Below are 15,335 nucleotides of genomic sequence, written 5' to 3' on the forward strand. Positions count from 1 at the left end.
CTCTTAATTTCTTATAGAGGCCCGTTTTTGCTCTGCTCCTGTTTTGTAATTTTCCTTTGGACTTCTGAATTTGAACACTGTTCGTTATCAACACCTGATCCTCTCTTTAATTTTTGTAGAGATTTTTGTTTGCTTTGCTCCTGTTTTGTATTTTTTCCTTTGGACATTTGATTTTGAACACCGTTCGTTATTACCATATTTTACTTACCAATTTTACTTTCTTATTTCAACGTCATGCGTCTAAAAATGATGTACTAAAAGTATTGTGAAAATAGTAGCTATTTTATCGTTTAAGCAGAATATAAAGGATGTGATAAAACGTCTAAAGGTTACTGCAAATTGTCATCTCACGGCTAACACAACGAAGTTTTAAAGTGGCTCTATTGGAACACCATACTCCCATACTCTCGATTAATTTAGCAGTATTTTCTGCAACATCCTCTTTGTTCATAGGATATGAATATCTTTTGTCTTTTTTTTTTGGAAAGTTAAAAAAAAAAAATTCATTTGTTTGGATTTACTTAAGGAAAATACAATTCTTGCGCAATTTATTCCGGGGATTACTTTTTTGGGGCCAGTTTTCAGAGAGAAATACTTCTCTATCGAGTTTTTTTAGGGGAATATCTATTTACTATCCACTATTATACATTGGCATGTAGTCATGAATACAACAAGTACTAGTAACATACAAAAAAAACACCACTCCATTTAGCATATCGGTTTCTAGTATGTTGGAGGTTTTCCTTTTCTAAAATCAAATACACTGAATTGTTAAATCTCATGATGTAAGCTTTTTTTGCATATGACATTTAGCATATGACATGCATCCTAAATGCTAATTTTGATGTCATGAGCTCAGTTGCAAAATACACCTATTTCAGAGGAATTTCTTATCAAACAATATAGACTACATGCATTGCAAAGACTTTATTAAAAAAATGAAATTGACGACTGTTGTCGACACTGTTTTTTGATAGGAAAATAACCCCTAAAACAAGTAATTTTAAGAATATTTTCTGTTTAAAGTTTAGAAATTTATTAAGTTTATTTCCAGAACTGTTGTCCTTCATAGCTTATGTTTTCCATGATTGGTTAATTACATTCATATGTTTAGTTCATTTTAAGGTATATTCAATCTTTATAAAAAAAAATTCTCAGGAAATAATAAAAGTGCCTTCTACTTCAGGATATTACCTACGCATTTTGATACCACCTCCCGATTGTGCATGAAAAATAATAAATCAATGCGAACACATGTTGCACGTTTTTACAGTACATAGTAAGATTGATCAAAAGTAAAAACTTTGATTGCTTGTGGGAGATAAATACAACGTCCTCTCATGGTTAAAACACACACCGTCCTCTCATGGCTAACACATCGTCCTCTCATGGCTAACACACCGTCCTTCCAAGTTAACACAACGTCCTCTCAAGGCTAACACACCGTCCTCTCAAAGCTAACACATCGTCCTCTCAAGTTAACACAACGTCCTCTCAAGGTTAACACAGCGTCCTCTCAAGTTAACACAACGTACTCTCACGAAACCGGAACGTCCTCTAAAGCATAGTGAAAATACCATGCTTTAATTACCTAAATACTGCATACTGCAACCCCCCATCGTGTAACTAGAGCCATATCCTATTAAAGTACCGAATCTTGAAACAATAGCACAATTAGAAAGTATGGTCCTCGGAGGAAGGTGGGGTGTCATAGTCCTCGAATGGTCGGTAATGCATGTGTGTGTGTGTGTGTGTGTGTGTGTGTGTGTGTGTTGGTTTCACCGATGCTCCGAGGACGCGAGTGTATAAAAACACCTTTACTCCGAGGACGTAAATTTCTCCCGAGGACTTTTTTCGGGTCCTCGGAAAGATTCTGTCCCAATCAACTCAAAATGACGAAATATATCATGTGGTGAAATTTGGTGAAAGTCCTCAGAAGGTCGGTAAAATGTGAATGTGCGTTTCCCGGTCACACAGTTTTATCGGACGCCATAACACACACTTGTTGTTTTCGATGCGCGCGCATCTCGGCGGCGGAAGTGATGATCAATCAAGATCTCTGGAGGTCGTAGTAAGTATTTACAATATTTTATTAAATACAGATTGTTTTATCAATGGTTTAAGAAGCGAAAGTGATAATTAACAATAGTTAGAATATTCTTATACATGTTTAGTTGTAATTCAAACGCGAAGGTGTTAAGGAAGCATATGGAATCTGAGTTACACGTAATTCCGTGAAATCACAAATCTTAGTATTTATGTACATATTCAAATATCTAAGCAACGAAACGGAGATCAAAAACAAATAAAAAATACTGAAGACAATTTTTTTCCAGAAAATAGTTTGTATTACGTAGATTTACACATTGATGACGTCATGACTAAAAGTTGAATGTCGTGTGAATTTGATCGGAAAACATATTCAAAATATAGCTAATCTAAGAACTCTAATAAAGTATTGTGGTGTGATTTATTGAGAATTGAACATAAGAATACTTGGGGAGATGTTAGTTTTATCAATTATTCGCTAAAAGGTATGTAAATTTGCTTTTATTTCTCGGCCAGGCTTTCCTCTGTCGTTGTTTACGATATAAAAATCCGACTAGAACAACACTACCCCGTATATTTTGAACTTGAAATTTTATACGTATCGTTAGTTTGATCAATGCTTAAATTGAAAATAGCTGCTAGAATCCCATGTTGTGTGTTGTGTGTTGTTTTGATGCAATTTGCCGTTTTCTGTGCAAACTATAAAAAAGTTGGGAAGGTTTTTCGAGAACCGGATATTAAATAACTTTTTAATAAGGAAGAACATAGAATTCTAGCAGGGGTTTTGATTAAACTAAGATGTTTTGCTTTCACTTGTTATGTTTATATTATTTTTAATACCGCGGGGTAGTGTTGTTCTATCTCATTTTATGTTAAGGAATATACGTAAGCTATTTATAGTTGTCACGTGATAATGCACCAATGTGGCAGTTATGTACAACCCGATTTTATTGTACTGACATCTATTATAAGGATAATACTAAGTGTTTGATCTTATTTAAAATAATTATTAAATTTCACGATTTTGAATATAACAGTCAAAATAAGACGCTAAATTGCCCATATGCTTCCTTAACACCCCCGCGAACGTAAACAAATCCAAATGAAATGTTTTGAAACCTACATGTATACTCTCTATGATTATATTGATCTATAGTTTCATTGTGCTTAGTCTATCGTTTAAAATCTTTTTATCCAGTTCAAATTCTTTATTCGATTAGATTAGTATATACCATACAAAGTATTTCTTTATTTTTTTAATTACAAAACACTAATTCCATAATTTCAGTTACAAAACGAGAGAAAATGTGCTGTTTGAAGGGCATGGTCATTACATTAGCCAAATATTTTCATATTTTGATGTTTAGAATACTACTTTGAGGAGTTGTCATAGCCAGCAAAAAATTGATTCATTCGTCGGATTATAAAGTGATAGAGAGCTCACAAATCCTAGTTATATAAACATATATCAAGCCATGATTTCGGTTACATATTAAACGCCGAGTTCAAAATGTAATTATTTTTTAAACAAATTCTAATGTATCAAACCCTGATAACTGTTAATTTGTGTTAAAACGAAACAGCAAAGATAAAACAGAGTTAGAAACAGAATATTAACTGGATTATTTAACAAAAGTTCTCACATAAACCCTCCTGCCCCTCCCCCCTGAATAAATAAATAATAAAACACTATCATACTGTGACTGATATTATACCAGAAAAGAATATACAAACATGTTCATTTATTTTAATATCATAAATAATTAATATAAAGGCATTAATATTTATTTGTTTTCAGAAACTATAGAATTTATCAATTATAGTGAAAAACATGTGCTTTTTTAAACTTTAGTTAGTATCATGAATTCTAACGCACCTTAAAGAAATATTGGTCATTTAGAATCCTTAAAGCTGCTTTGTCCAATTTTTTGGTTTTTACAGTATCAAATAATTTTCCGTACAAACCAATTATCTTGGAAAGTTATGCACTTTCTTCTATTTACACCAACAGAATCGGTCTCCTTTCAAAGTTAGAAATATTCAAAGTAAAAATAATAATTTCTTTTTGGGCAAATGAAAACACAAACCAAAATGCATCATGGGAATGTTTAGAAAACGGAACCGTTTAATTTACTAATTTCACAAACTAATTTCACAATATTTTTTTAATACATGTAGATATATTTATATTCATTTATTTATTTAAAATTTAGCCTATTGTAGTTGTAAACTGTGGCTATCATTCATGTGCGTCGCGGATCTACAGTGAATCAGGGGTCCCCCCTCTACCTCTGGAAATTTCGTCATTTTAATTGAATTTTACTCTTTTACTCCCACTGCACAAAAAAAAAATTCTCTTACACCCCTGATTGTGGAAAAATGCGGGGTACGTGCATGGCTCGATAGTTTGTCAGCCCGAATTTTCGCGAATCTTTTAACAAACATTCGTTTTAACATAATGCTATTAAGTAAAAGATTTACATCTATGTAAATGTCAAGATTTATATTGTGAAATAATGGCGAGTTGATTATTATATCAATCCCCATGTTTGTTTACATATCGGAAACATCCCTAGTACGAATTAATTTTTTTTTCGTCAGAAACGCCGCCACTGTCCAGCGGGAGAGAAAACTCTCAGTTGACCATAGCATCACAAGTTACAGCTTACTGTGGATTCTGGTTATTTTAAAAGTGAAAATCATGAAGAACTTTCGTGTATTATTTAGGGATGGAGGACGGGTGCCATGTTTACATTGATTCGCAACGTAAGTAGGTCAGACTCGGTCAGATTACAATATTCAGCTGTTACACATACTTGATACTATGATATATGTTAATCAGCTGTTCAAGTTCCTGCATTTTTTACTAGGGAATAACAGTTAATATGATATATTCGATGTTGAACTGTGCAAGACGAACTTCTACACATGCATGATCTATGAGTAATGTAATTGCAGGTTTTGGTAAATGTGAAATACCGGTAAACAGAATGAATTTAAACATTTTCCAATCATGATTTAACTTTATCCATTAACAGGTTAGCATATCTCAACCTCAAGGCTTAATATTTTAGACCTAAATCATATTTGATAGAAGATATCTGTGTATAAAACATGATTTTTTATGCTTTGAACATGTTGAACAGCTGTTGAACATGGGTGAGGCAATTTAAACATATACTGGCGTGTGACCAGTTCTCACCGAGTACGATTTCTCGCCAGTACATTGTGACGTCATTTTATCAACACATAAAATTATAGACGAAAAATGACGTCACAATGTACTGGCGAGAAATGGTACTCGACGAGAACTGGTCGCACGCCAGTACTTGTTTTAAAATACTGTCAGATTTTCCTTCTTGGCAAGAGTCAATGATTAATTATGTCAGCTGCTCACTAGACTCAGTCGGCTGGTCACTTAAAGGCCGAACATTTTACAAACGCTCCCTTTTTTACCTGTACAAACTTCAAAATAATGCTGCTTGTCAATCAAGTTTGAAGCAATCGCACCCATGAAGTTTGATTGCAGTGATCGTCTGAGCGTGATCTGGCCAGGTCCAGGTCCGTGGATTTCTGTTTACTAGCAATTTACGTCATCTTTGATATCTTCCATCACATATTAATTTTTTACATAACTGGTATTATCATTGTTTTAAAAAAAATAATTATTCAGTAATTGAATGAAAATACAAAATTTATATTTGAATCATGTTGAATGTATATTACCTAATAAATTCCACAAAGATGAATGAGCAGCCCAAAACATATAAAGTTTCTTTTTTAAAACAAACTTATGAGCTATTAAAGCTGTATTTACTTGTAACACACTCAACTGGTCACTCGAGTATCCAATGCAGAAAAAATGAAATTCCAATATCATTTGTTTAATTAAAGAAAGTAAACATATTCTAAAGCAACATTGTCTAATGATGTTGTCCATACTTAACACTTCTGACATATATACATTTATATACCTATATAGCATTCCTTATTTCAACCTTTTTATATAAAATCTTGTTTCATTGGTAACAAATAAATTGGCGAACTAATTGTACCTAGCTGAAAGGTTTATATGATACAACTGTAACTAAAGATTTTTATAATGGCAAATGACTTGATCCCTATAAAATGATAAATGAACATTATATAGAGCCTGTTTGGGAGGGTAGCAGCAGAGAGAGAGAGAAGAGAGAGATATTTAAATTATCTTAGTCAATGACCCAATTGTTATTATTAGTCAGCCCGCGGGCTGACTAATTAAGTTAGGATGAAACTTCAATTGCGCTTGCGTAAATTGGTATTCTGTGAAGGAATTATATAGACAGTTCGTGTTAGAGAAATTCGAAGAAGTTATGAAACTGGTCAGTTTCTAGGTCAAATTGCGCATCGGAAGACTGCCAATGGGAATTGTCTGCAGCCACAGTCCAGACTCCGTGTACCGTATATCTTCCCGACCTCTTAGTGAGATTGGAAAGTAAATATATTGGTAGTGGTTTGCGACGAGACCATGAAATTCATAGAGCTATGTTTGCAATGTGACAACTTTAAGCATTAAGTAGGTGCGCAGTCATACATTGCATTTTCACCACTACACGCTTATCTCCTCACCTACATGTACAGCCATATAAAAATAAAGGTGCAAACTAAAAGTGAACCCGCATATTATTATTGTTCTGGAAACTATTTATCTTAATTGTATTTTAATAGATTGTGTATTCTCTTTGGACCTAAAAAATAAAAATTCCGCTGGCTGACTTTCTTAGCTATTTAAAAAGGTAACCTTGTTTCAGGATTAAATTATCCAATTTATACTACTGATAGTAATAAAGGTCTTTAAATTCTATTTGTTATTATAAAAATTCCATAGTTATAACTAGCATTTGGTATTTTCATTTTTCTGTGTTACTCATTTTTCATCTAACACTGTATTTTGTGCAGATATTGTAAAGGAATCATTAAAATAAATATAAAATGATTACAAAAAAGGTACGTAATTATATAAGACGTTCATGTGATTTAAACAGTATATCATGTCCGATATCAAATCAGATGATCTCAGTTTGGATGCTATTTCTAAACAATTAAATGTTTTCTTTGGTGCTGAGTCATGTGGATACAATACCCGCAACGTTATTTTTTACAAGATTAACAGACGGATAGTATTCACGCATAATAGATTCTGAATAGGATTATAACGCACGGTAGAACAGCTATATACTCGCATGATACGATTGGATTGATTCATGATAGGAAAAGATAAAATTAATGATGTTCATAATTGCTTCAAATTCTCTTTACAATATACCTTATAATTACTGTACAGAATTTTATTTACATTTATTGAGTTGTTAATCCTAGCTGCGTCATTTATAGAATATACAAACATAACAAGTTAAAATTTATTAAGGAAAAATATGAGCTTAAATGATCAATAATTTATCAATATTGGTAACATTGTTTTCATTACCAAACACCCCAGCCAATCACCGCAAACATATCTCATATCGACATCAAATCACATGGAAAATAGAAGGTTTATTTAAGTAAACAACCTAGTCCGATCCTCAGCAATATGTTCGATAACTCTTAATTATCCGGATTTCTTTTATTTGTACCATAAATCTGACTTTTTTTACACACAATGTTAATTAGTATTCTACTAGTGGGCTAGTATAACCATTAGTCACACAACTAAATGCTTCATGGCGTAGTGGATCCACGGAGCACTCCCACTAATATACATGTACATGCATGTTTGGTAAAGAGTTAGAGCCACTGATGCACCAGTACTTTTTTTTGAGCTCAACTTTTTTCTTTATTTTATTATATCCATCATACTAGGCAAATTTGCAATAATTTGTAAAATGCATGGACACCATCTAAAAATTCATTTTATTTCATTTATAAAGGTTGATAGAAAAATATCATTGTTATGATATGAAAAAAATACTTTGAGGCTGACGATCTTAGAACCTTAAAATGAAACTCTTGTTTTAAATAAGTATAAAATCGTTTATAAATACCTTCTTTTTGTAAAAAGAATGCATCAAATAACGATCGAATTGTATTACATACAAGTTAATGCTTACTGATCAGTTATACACTGCGTACGATTTAATATATTCAACCTATAGGTAAATATGTTACCTTGTTCCTAAGAATTTTGATTGCTAACATTAATCTTTCATTTCCATTGCTTAAAATGTGATTTACATGTAATATTTTATTTAATTTTAGTCTAAAGAATTTAGAAATTAGTATGATATAAGGCTGGATTGTATATTGTATATTAATTGTTTGATAACTTATCATATAGCGCGCACTGAACGACTTGTAACTTCAAAGTAAAGTACTTGCATGTAAAATGGTACCAAAGGTTTAACACGATCGGATAAATGGAAAAACTGTCAGAATTGAACAATATATAAACCTGATAAGATTAACACATGATAGGATAGGATTAACGCACGATAGAAGGTTATATATACGAACGATACAGTAGGATTGATAAACTGTACAGGATAGGATAAGACAAGATAAGATTGTAAAAAAATATGTTGCAGGTACTGTGTGAAAGTTATAACACAGCCTAGCATTGCTGAAAAAAAACACAACTTGCCTTAGCATGTATTTTTTTTTCTGCAACGCTAGATACCTTCATAGCCAGAATGAAGCACCAAAGAAAGCAATAAATCGTTTAGATAAAATATACCTACAGTTGAACTTCGATATCTCGAACACTGATATCTCAAATACAATTATGGATATGTCGAAGTGATTTGTAAATCACAACCACTTATTTTTTTAAGTGTGTTACCCTTGATATCTCGAATACTCGGATATCTCAAAGTTTTTAAACAGTCCCATCTAGTTAGAGATAACGAAGTGTGACTGCATTTACTTGCAATGAAAATTAAGGTAAAAAAGTTTATTGTCTCTTGAGACAGTAACTATATCCATATCCATATCCTGAGGTGAAGCCATGGGAAATAATTTCTGTCAAGGGGGACAATATTAACTCGCTATTGTCTGAATATAGTCGGTAAATACTGTAGATATCTTGTTATACATTGTACCAAAGAAAACTTTATTTGTCGGTGATGCAGATTTTCTTGATGGTAAACAAATTAGAGTCAATCATCAGACTTTGAATTTAACATAGCAACTGGGTTTACAACAGAGGTGTTCTGAGATTAAAAATGAGGGAAATCAAATGCTGCCAGTGAATGGTTTCTATGACTTTTCACAATGGGCAGATAGCAAAGAAACTAGTTTACAGTTAATGAGTAGCATATGTTTATTCTTGTGATGCATGACACATGAATATATAAACACTTGATCCAGGGCATACTCACAGTACTGCCTATACATATTGCTTTTTGTTGGAGATCATTCATATAAAGTAATATTGTAATTTTATTATTTAGATACCGAGTATTAAAAAAAACCACTTTTCAATTTATTTTTTAGGAACATAAGCAGACCAGTCTATTTGTTTTCTGGGGGATATGACGATAGGACCATATCTATAGCTGTGTGATGGGAGGTGAATTTCATCATGACCTGATGATGGAAGAAGTATAATTGACAGAGTATCATGGAATCCTCGTAACCAACCTTTTCTTGTTGATGTGGATTTTTTAAATTAAGGAAACTGACTAAAAAAATGACATGCTGAAGGATCAAGAAAATGATTCCAATAAAAGAACTAAAAAGCCATTTCACCAGTTAAAAGTGTGGATGATATTCAGACGTGTTCAAAAAGTTGAATATATATAACAAAGATGCATTGATTAGGATGCAAATTTGATGCAGATTTAAGAATCATACAGTGTCAAGATTCATCAATAGTGTGAAACAATTTATCAATAATATGGCAACATGCGACTGATATTGGATTAGACATCAACTTATGAGGTACGTATTTTATATATATATTTTAACGTGTTTAATATGCCATTTTAGTTAAATTGATCAAGGTAGCTACCGTAGCTAGCTTGCTTAATTGGTAACGTTACATTAATTTATTAAGATTTAATCTAAAAAGTACGTAGCAAATTCATACAGGTTCATTTTCGGTACACGCAATTATTTGCAAGTTGTATATTTAAGAAGTTTCTACCCCTGATATTAGTCTAAGATTGACAAATGGGCAAAAAAATATGTAATATACTTGATGAAAAATTGATAAAAAATTATGATTTAAAAATTTTGATCACCTAATTCAGTAAATATGAACAAAAGTCACAATCTGCAGTTCACAAGCCTGCAGATACATGTACTTTAAAATGTTTAACCACTGAGCTACATTGATGCACCAGACAGGCTTGAATGCTGAATCTGAGCCATAACTAAGGTTTCAGATGCTGGATGAGGTTAAGGTTTGTAGAGCAGGTGTAAGTCTTTGGTGCAGGTGCTAGCCATTTCTAAGTTACTACTGGTTCTAACTTCACCAAACTTGCATGGATGGTGTGTCTTATACATGTAATACTGATGCATCTGACTGGCTTGAATGCTGAATCTGAGCCTTAGTTTTGGATGCTGGAGGAGATTAATTTTTAATAGCTGGTTAAAGTTTTTGGATCAGGTGCCCTCTGATGATTTTATCTTAGTTATTACTGCTCCTAACTTCACCAAACTTAAATCATATGGATGATGGGTCTTATGATACTGATGCACCTGACAGCCTTAAATGCTGAATCTGAACCATATATATAGGTTTCAGATGCAGGATGAGGTTTAGTTTTTGGAACAGATCACATGTTTTATAGATAATAGCTTGCATAGTTGATTTAACTATTGATATAAATGTATCGCAGAGGAAGCAGCCTTATCTCTATTATCAAGGATGCTGAAAAATATATCTTTGTAATTATTACTGGTCCTAACTTCACCAAATTTGTATCGATGATGTGTCTTATGATGCTGATTCACCTGACAGGTTTGAATGCTGAATCTGAGCCATAGGTTTTAGATGTGAGATGAAGTTTATTTTTTGGAACAGGTCACATGTTTTAGTTATAGATACATGTTATAGCTTGCATAGTTGATTTAGCTATAATATAAATGAATCACAGAGGTAACTTCAGAGCCTGATCTCCATTATCAAAGATGCTTAAAAAAGCTCTTACCTCGCTCAAACTGCTTGATGGATGTGTTTTCTGTTAAATGATATAGCATGATTCCTATGATATAGTATTGTATGATATGATACACTATTGTTTTATATGATACAATATTATATTATTTATTATATTGTAAAAAGTAATATGATACAATATGATATTGTATATATCATGATATCATACAATATTGTATCAAATTATACATAACGCTAGTATTGTGTATCAAATATGATACAATTACATACATGTACAATATAATACCATTCTATATTCTTTCTTTTATATTGTTCTTAATTTGATTCTAGAACTGATATTTTGTATACTGGTAAAAACTTGTATCGGAAAATTTTTTTAGTCGGTAAATATTTCAAAATAAACCTTGTATCTAGTGGTATTTTCAAATATATACCGTTGATTTCTTATTAGTGCAAACCCCTCTTATTTTATGCGAGTACTTACATGTAATTCCATGATCTTGCAGTTGTGTATTTAATAGCTAGTGCAAAATAACTTCTATCCTAATTTCTTATAGTTCAAAACTCTCAGAAAATAATAGTGAGGTTTTAAAATCCGCTTTGGGTGCTTCTCGTGTCATTTTACGCGAATATCAATTCCTTGTGTTTAATTACATGTAGGAATCTACAGTAAATTCATTAAAAAGATAACATCTGTCAGGTTTCCTATTTTGTGGTAGTTTCCGAATCCCTGAATTTATAATCTCACCATCTACAATTCTGCTGTTTGGGATACAACTACATGTATGTATACATACTTCGATCTTACATGTATTTACATATAATTACATGTAAGAAAATGTGTCAATTATACTCAATGTTTAGCCAATCTCAAAATTACACTGAAAACCTGAGTTCAGTTGCATGTACAAATGTTAAATACTCTTCTTCTTTGTTTACCCCTACAAGGCCTTTTATTTGTACATTGACTAAAACTAGAATTTTATTTTTTAATAGTTACATGTATTTGTTACTAGTTATTGTTTTAAAGTTGATGTAAAAATACTATGTTTAAATGTTTGTAATATTTCTTTTTAGGAAATCTCAAGAAAAGAGTTGGACATAATACCAAAGATAAGAATGGAATACAAATGGAAAAGAATCACCATGGCCCATACTAGATGCAACTTGAAGTTGAACACTTTCGTGCAATTTATAATAACTGCATGCTTGATAAATTGGAATGATAAGTTTTCAGTCCATACATATAACTTAATTTAATTTTGGGAAATTTTATCGAAGCTGAATTTAAAATTGCATGTGAATGTTTATTTTTGTATGTAGTCAGTACATATTATATTGTGGAATCATCGTGGTTGTGGGGGACCAATGTTCATGGCTTTCGTGAGTAACCCTTGCACACAAATTTACATCCCCTTGAATGTATACACAAGCAAATATTTAGTATTTATTGATAAAATAGAACTTGCTACTGAAGAAATTACCTCCCCATGAACTAGGAACAGTTTGGTAACCAAAGGACATTGACCCCCACAAATAAAAATGATTCCACAGTACTACATGTACATAGAAATTATCATAATTAATTTAGCTTCTAAAAATGAACATGTCTGAAATATATTTATTTGAAATCATTTAAATTTTGTTTAAGAATGAATTTGTTACAGAGAATAAAAGCATGTAATTTAATAACAAGGTTCATTTTCATTGTATATTGGGCCACTTTTTTATTAGTTGTTTTCCAAGAACGACTGACCAAAATTTAAAAAAATACTACAATATGTATAAAGAACTATATATGATAAGAGTTAAATTTGGCCCCCATAATTCGCCATTTTTTAAGCGTTTCGTGTACAAAAAAATGTTAACTAATTTTTTAGAAGAGTTGAGATAAAATATATTGTTCATCTATTTATTTGATTTATTTGCACTCACTTGCAGTATATGACATCAGAAGTGACGCCATTTCTATAATTCAATCAAAATCAGCCAAAAATTGACATTTTTCCTATCTATTTACGAATGGGAAATGTAGAGCGCATGCTTGAACATGGAAAATTTTTTTGTCACTTATTAGTCTTGGCTAGATACATCTCTGATTAAAATATTTTATTTGTTCAAGAATGCACTCTATGTTTTTGGAAGGAAAAACTGCTTGAAAACGAGCTGTTTTACGCTAAAAATGTAAAAATGGCGGGAAAAGGTTGTCTTTACAATGTCGTATTTCTAAATTGTGGGCACTTGAACCAAAATGAATATTATGTAAACACATCACATACATATCTGTACTAAGAAAACAAAGAATGATAGTAAAATGATGATGTTCATTTTAGGGGGGCCATTTTAGGCCCTTATCATATATAGTCCTTTGTATCAAAATGTGTCTTTAATGTCTACAGATCTACAGACCAAAAAAAAGGTCTTGAAAAACAACTAATAAAAAATAGCCTTAAGGGGTTGGATTTTGGGAGAACATTTAAGAGGGTTCGATGGTCATGGCCATTTTTGGACTCTATTAATCTTCTTTAGAAGGAGCTCTATAGTATCGATCAGAACCAACCTAACACTGGGTTAACTTTTGGGGTTTACTCTGGGTTTTCTTTTGGAAAATTTGGGTCCACTCTGGGGTTACTTTGGGTTTACTTGGAAATTGCTTTTGAGGTCAACTAAGCACTGAAGTGTGAAGCAGACCTGTCTTTTATCTTACTATCCTACTGTCTGTAATTCCTGCCCTATGTATATTTCGAATACACATTTAGCGTCTGCTTTCAGAGGTATACCTCTGACCGGGTTTACTCTCTGGGTTTCCTTGGGTTTACTCTGGGTCCACTTTAGTAAACCCAGGGTTTAGTTGGGGTTTATTTTCTGTTAGGTTGGGTCTGATCGGTACTGTATAAACAATGTAAAGTCATCATGGCTTCTGTCTAATATAATTATATCCAACTTTTAAGGTACATGTATATGCGATTGGTAATTTGCTGACTATTAAGCCTTCTTAATTATATATTGTAATTTGAATATTCATCTAAATGGCATGTATATGCAAACATCGAGTCCTCTTCTGATTGCATGTGTTTACAGATCAAGTACAAGCACAGGGTCCTTTGACTGCATTTATATAACTCAAGTACAAACACAGGGTCCTCTGACAGCATGTGTACAGCTCAAGTACAAACACAGGGTCCTCTGACAGCATGTGTACAGCTCAAGTACAAACACAGGGTCCTCTGACAGCATGTGTACAGCTCAAGTACAAACACAGGGTCCTCTGACAGCAAATGTACAGACTGGTCAAGTACAACAACAGGGTCCTCTGACTGTATGTTTACAGATCAAGTAGAAAGACAGAGTCCTTTGACTGAATGTATACATATTAAGTACAACAACAGGTTCCCCCTTACTGAAAATGTACATATATTTACAACCACAGGACAAGCTGATCTAAAGTTTTCTCAGTGTTAAATATTCAGTGATTCTGTGAATATTAAACATACGTATGTTGTACCCCTACTCCCTACCCCCCGAAAGAAAACGTGGACACCCGAAGTTAAATGTAGAGTTGAAATAGGTACATGTACTGTACATGTACGAATATGATACTGTACATGTAATAGCAGAAGAAAGCCCATTCAATAACTCATCTAAACGACGCCTGTAATTTCATTATTGTATTTGTATTATAGCTAATTTTCATTTGTAATCTCGATCTGCCAGACCATGCATGTATATTTGAAAATATACAATGGTTGTGCGATAACTACGAATTTTAGCATTAACGAACGCATTGAAAACTTTCAACGAGTATGTAAGATTGCCAATATGAGAAAATTTAGCATAGAAAAGGTCGAATAACCCACATGGAAAAAGTCATTCAAATAAACAGTGAATTATTTGATTATGAAAGATATAATGATAAATAAACTGTACATATGTCAAATAAGCGAAATATTTACAGTTTATGGATACAAATTGAATATCTAAAAAATTTGGTAAGTACATGCAAGTTAACAACAAAAGCCCCAGCAGGATTCGAACTCGTGATGTACGGACATTTAACACTTATCTTCATCTTAAGTCCGACATGTTATCTATTCGGCTATTGGATAACTTACATGTTGCCGTCGATAAAATCCTTTTAATAAAACGAAATATCCTTTCGTTCAGAGGTCAGCCATTTTGTTATGAT

At 32.4% G+C, this 15,335-nt stretch overlaps 1 protein-coding gene and 1 long non-coding RNA gene across 3 annotated transcripts in view; both read left to right on the plus strand.

Moving 5' to 3' along the window:
* LOC136273591 (CD209 antigen-like protein C) overlaps window positions 1-15,335 on the plus strand; it is an 86,695-nt gene that overhangs the window by 59,920 nt on the left and 11,440 nt on the right. The window lies entirely within an intron of this gene.
* Window positions 1,761-12,850, plus strand: LOC117686415 (uncharacterized). Its single transcript, XR_004599596.2, has 4 exons — window positions 1,761-2,071; window positions 4,651-4,815; window positions 9,520-9,966; window positions 12,227-12,850. It is a non-coding gene; the product is annotated as an uncharacterized lncRNA (long non-coding RNA).

Source organism: Magallana gigas, chromosome 1 (assembly GCF_963853765.1).
Source record: "Magallana gigas chromosome 1, xbMagGiga1.1, whole genome shotgun sequence".
NCBI classification, from domain to species: domain Eukaryota; kingdom Metazoa; phylum Mollusca; class Bivalvia; order Ostreida; family Ostreidae; genus Magallana; species Magallana gigas.